General features: G+C 37.4%; 1 pseudogene; it reads right to left on the bottom strand.

Annotated features, from left to right (window-relative positions):
• Window positions 1-575: 575 nt before the first annotated feature.
• Window positions 576-1826, bottom strand: LOC137225190 (lupus La protein homolog pseudogene; annotated as a pseudogene).
• Between the last annotated feature and the right edge of the window lie 3697 nt (window positions 1827-5523).

The raw sequence follows: 5523 nt of genomic DNA, 5'->3' as shown, positions 1-5523 counted from the left end.
CACACAGTTAAGGACTCATCATCACCCAAGAAACCATGGGTTACTTCTACTGAGTAAGCCATAGGAGTGCCTTGACTTTCTAAAACCAACAGGCAGTCTTCTTATTTCATCTTTGCTGTGAGACCTTTCTTTGTGAAATGCTAATTCTACAAAGACTAGAATAGGTGAAAAAGAAATGAACTAGGTTTCTAGTCTTAGATCTGCTGCAAACCGTGTCATTTTATTTTTTTTAATTAAAAAAAAATTTTTTTTATATAAACTAATTTTATTTTTATGCAGTATACATTTTATTACTTTGTACTAATACATCCTCATATTACAAAGGCAATTTAGTGGAAGAATGTTTCTTTTGATATTTGAATAATCTGAAAGAACACAAACAGAATTATACATTAAAAAATACTCATTTGGATAACAATAACAACAACAAAAAAAGACAAGTTAAACAACAAAAAAAATTTTCCTTTCTTACAGGTGGACATTGAAGTGGACCTCATTTGGTTTTCTTTTTAAAAGCCTCCAAAGACAAAAGCAGCTTAAAATCTAATTAAAATGAATAAAAAATGTTTACTAAATTATTGGTCTCCAGCACCATTTTCTGTTGTTTTGATGCAGGTTCTTCTTTGTCTGTTTCTTCTCTTGTGCTCTTTTTACTGGTCTAGATGCACCATTTTCATCATGTTCATCATCACTATCAAATTTAGTTTTCTTGCCCTGAAACTGTACTTTTCCTTTAGCAGACCCAGTCTGGGCAGCTTTATTTCCCTTTCCTGTTCCTTTAAATCTGCGACCTTTTGACTTCCATTTGTTTAGGGATTCTTGTTGATCTTCTATTATTTTTTTCAATGCTTCTTTTTCCACATCTCCTTCTAGTACTTTCCAGGTGACCTCTTTGTTCCTTAATTGTAGGTTACCATTATTTGCGTCTTTTGCTTTATCCAGTGTTTCCTTAGCTTTTTCTTTAAACAGAATTATTCCCTCTTTGGCTCCTCTGACAAAGTCTATCCATTTTATTTCACCATGATTTGAGAAAAGGATATGCAAATCTTCTCTACATGTCTGATCATCTAAGTCCCCCGAGAATTTCAGCAAGCAGCTAATCTTTTCTTCTAGAGATTTCATTTCAGCATTTTCTGCTAACTTTTGTTTTTCTTCTTGCTCTTGTTTAGCTCATAATTTAGCATCTATTTTATTTTGCTTTCTTTCTTCATTTTTTTTTTTGCAAAGTAATCTTCCTTGAAAAGTATTAGCAGGTCTGTGTCTTTGTACTTCTGGCCAGGGGCCTCGACAAACTTAGCAGATTCAATGGTATCAAATACAGCAAATATTGATCCCTTAAATGCTTTGTGCAATGTTCTTTTCATCTGAATATTTAGTACCTGACCTTTATCTTCCAACCATTCTTTTATGTCATCAAGGGTTGCATCAAATGGGAAGCCTTTAATATAAACAGATCTGTTTTTTACATCATTTTTATACTCATCAGTCACTTCAGGGAGGGGTTTGCTTGGAGATCTTCTAATTTTAGTTTTATCTTCACTTATTTCCATGAGTTCCACCTTTGATTTGCTCAATGCTTCTACTACTACATTAAAGTCTGTTGTCAGACAGTTTAACCTATTAAATTTTATCATTATCTCCAAAGGTACCCAGCCTTCATCCAGTTTGATCTGTTCCTTTAAAAATTTGTCACGTGGCAAATTGAAGTCACCAAAATAATACTCGATTTGATGACAGATTTTGACCTCCAGAGCAGTCATGTTTTCATTATCACCATTTTCTGCCATCCTGGCTATCTTTAAGTTCCCGGTCCCACAGAGACATGCCACAGGTCACTAACAGTGACAGCAACGTCTCCTCTCCCCAGCGCCTGGAGGCTTGCCCAACGCACCTAAAGAAGATGGGGGTCGTCCCGGCAACCCTTGCAGCCAGGGTAGGTGGGGCTTCGGGCCTTACTGTGTCATTTTAAACAAGTCACTTAACCTCTCTGTGCCTCACTTTCCCTGTGTTCTAATATTTATTTAGTCAGCTTCGGGGAGCAATTGTAGGTATCAGCTGAACCAATTAATCAATCAGATGAACTGAGCACTAATGATGGCCTTGGCAATGTGCTAGCTATCTTGAAAACTTAGAAGTAAGTTATTGCCAGTCCCAGCTTTATAAGCTGTACCCTTTGTCTTAGTCCACTAGAGCTGCTCTAACAGAATACCATGGACTGGGTGGTTTATAAACAACAAAAATTTATTTCTTACAGTTCTGGAGGCTGTGAAGTCCAAGATCAAGGTGCTGGCAGATCCAGTGTCTGGTGTGGGCTCACTTCCTGGTTTATAGACCCTTATTTTTACTGTGTCCTCACATGGCAGAAGGGGTGAGGGATCTCTCTTGTAAAGTTACTAATCCCATTTATGAAAGGCTCAGTCCTCATGACCTAATCACCTCTGAAAGGCACCCCCTCCAAATACCACCACATAGGCGATATAGGTTTCAACATGTGAGTTTTGGAAAGACATAAGCACCCCCTTTCATGCATATACAAGGGATTCCTGTTCCTGGATTAATGATACTACTCTAGAAAAAATAAAATGTACCTTCCAAGTTCTGTGTACATAACCATAAACACAGATATTATTTTAAGGTTTGCATTTAATATTGAAAAATCATGCAAAAATATGACAGAGAACACATGTATAAATTGTCCTTCTTCAAATTTACAAGAATTAGAGTAAAGGGGTTAAAAAAATTCCTCTCAACTCTCAAACGCAAAGAGGATGGGAGTGGAAACAACTATAGTTAAGACACATCAAGAAAATTTTTGAAGCTGAAAGCAGATGGACAATTCTTTATGACTTTGCAGATGAAAGAAGAGTAAGAATCTTTATGATGGAAGCCAAGAAACAAGTGGTTTCTTGTCACAGAACCCAGTAAAATTCCTGGAATTATAAGTAGCAGATATCTCAAGATTCAGTGGGGATCAAGATGTAAAGATTGGCTGAATGCTTGCATCTAGTTAGATCCTTAGATCTGTATAGCATGACAAATAACACTCCCTCCTAGTCTTTCATATGCATACACAGACACATAGCAGAAAAAGACAAGTCACTTATTCTCTGGAGTGTTTGAATAAGAGGGCTTCCCTAAGAACAGTGGTTCTCAACCAGGTTCAGTTTGCCTCCAAGGGAAGATGGTTTTTGTCCCCAGTTGGGGGGTGGGGGTGATGTTATTGGCATCTAGTGGGTAGATGTCAGAGATGCTGCTAACATCCTACAATTACAGGATGGTCCAAACAACAAAGAATTATTCAATCCTAAGCATCAATAATGCAGAGGTTCAGAAATCCTGCTCTAGAATATCAGAAAAAGTTGAGGGTGGGATGAAATATTAAAACCAGAAGAATTAAATGTGTATCTACACACTAAATGGTGAGAGCTATGTCTTGAATTATGAGTCTCATTTATCCTCTTTACTCACCTAGCTCAGTTCTAAGAAACCTGACAATTTGCTTTATAACCTCCAGGCAGGTGATCAGAGGCTTCCTTTCTTGGGAAAACACTGTCTAGAAGAAAAGACCTGTGGATTCCAATAGCAGGAGCCTCCCTCCAGCTGACCACTCTAAAGTAAAGCCTGCCATCTTCAATCAGAGTTGTGACACACTGTGCTTAAATATAAATGGACAGGAAAGGATCAGCAGACATTGAGAAGAGTTATGACCTGAATGATATAGACCAAAACAGAGGAAGGAAGGGAGGGAGGGAGGGAGGAAGGAAGGAAGGAAGGAGAGGGAGGGAGGGAGGGAAAGAGGAAAGAAAGAAAGGAAGGAAGAAAGAAAGGAGGGAGGGAGGGAGGAAGGAAGGAAGGAAGGAAAGGAAGGAAGGAAGGAAGGAAGGAAGGAAGGAAGGAAGGAAGGAAGGAAGGAAGGAAGGAAGGAAGAAAGGAACCAAAACAAGAAAAAGAAAAGAAAGAAAAAAAAAAGAAACTTGAAGGAAACAGAGATAAGGCAGGAAGTAAAAGGAAAAACATGCTTAATATCGTCACAGATGTTAGTCAGGCTATGAAATAGGAAAAAGATGCTATAAGAAAGGCATATTAAGAGAACCAAGAAAAGGAACTCTAAACATTCATAGATAATATGAAGGAAATTTCCTAGGAAGATTAAAGACAGTGAGGTTTGTGATACTACCACAAACATTCACCAGGGCTTGCTCTTGTGAACTGGCAGTTGCTGGTTTTGTCTTATTTTCTCCATAAATATTCCACAAAGTATGTCACACAAATAATTCATACAAATAGTCTGTATAAATCATACTAATAAAATGTAGATGGGCAGCAAATAAACGGAAAGAAAATCAGTTCAAAGGAAAATAAAAATACTTTTGACCATAAATCAACAGAGAGGTTATAGTTTGACTTCAAACCTACTTCAGTAAATTTGTTAAAAAATGAATGAAAGGGTAGTGATATAAATCACCCTTGTTTGTGAAAACACAGTCACAGGGAGTTTCTCTTCTATTTTTTCTTATTATATTTACTTAGAAAAATATCAGAAATCCCAGTTACCATAGCTTTTTGATTGGCATAGGGCTGAATAATAAAAACTTGTCTGGGGTAGTTAAAATCTGCTTTACTTTACACTGATTCCTTTCTCATGCAGCTTTTCAGGTCAGCTGTGACATACAGCAAGCTACCCCTCTACCGAGATGTTTCCTTCAGGTTAGTGTTGGACATCATAGTTCTTACAAAGCTCTCATAAAGGGGTTATGATACATACATACCTCCATTTGTCTGATGCTTTTATTAGATGAGGGCCATCTACTACTAACCTTAGACATTCTCAAGGAGCCACTAAGTTTGAAAAAGACTGCTGTTAAGGACCGATTTTATTAATAATGAACCTAAGCTCTGTACTTCAGTAATACTTTTCTTCTAAGAGTCCTGAACTATCAATACTTTGTGATTTAAATGAATTAAGGCCTATAAGACCCTTCGAGCTAGAGAAGACATGTTTTTGAAGTAGAAGATCTAAGAAAGAGAGATATAGAGTTAGTTTTACATTTAAAAAGTGAAATGAAAAATCACCATCCCTAGACCACCACCCCGCACGGCCCGTGGTCGTATAGTGAGGGTACAGAGCTGAGGGGAGGGCCCCTTCCTGTCTTCTTGTCCCAGCCCTCCTCCAGCCCCTCAGCTTCCCAGACCCTCATGCAGCTGGTTGTAATTTCTTCCAGGAGCTCTTTTACTGTCTACCTTTCGGGATTAAAAAAAAAAAAAAAAATCAAAAACTTAAAAGACACACACACACACACAAGTTTAAAAAAGCAAAGTGCAGAGAGAGGAAGCAGTGACTTTTTTTTTTTTTTTGGTAATTATGCTTTTTTTTTAAATTTTTAGTATTTTTCAGTTTCTACTGTGGGTCAGCTATTGATATTTCATCAGGATAACCATTTCTTTGCTGAGTTCAGGTGACTGAAAGAGAGCCACACCCTCAAAACAAAACACACAAAACCACAGAATCACCTTTAATCTAAC

The sequence above is a fragment of the Pseudorca crassidens genome, chromosome 5 (assembly GCF_039906515.1).
Source record: "Pseudorca crassidens isolate mPseCra1 chromosome 5, mPseCra1.hap1, whole genome shotgun sequence".
Taxonomy (NCBI): Eukaryota; Metazoa; Chordata; class Mammalia; order Artiodactyla; family Delphinidae; genus Pseudorca; species Pseudorca crassidens.
The sequence above is the reverse complement of the archived record's forward strand: the minus strand, read 5'-3'. Positions and strand labels throughout refer to the sequence as shown.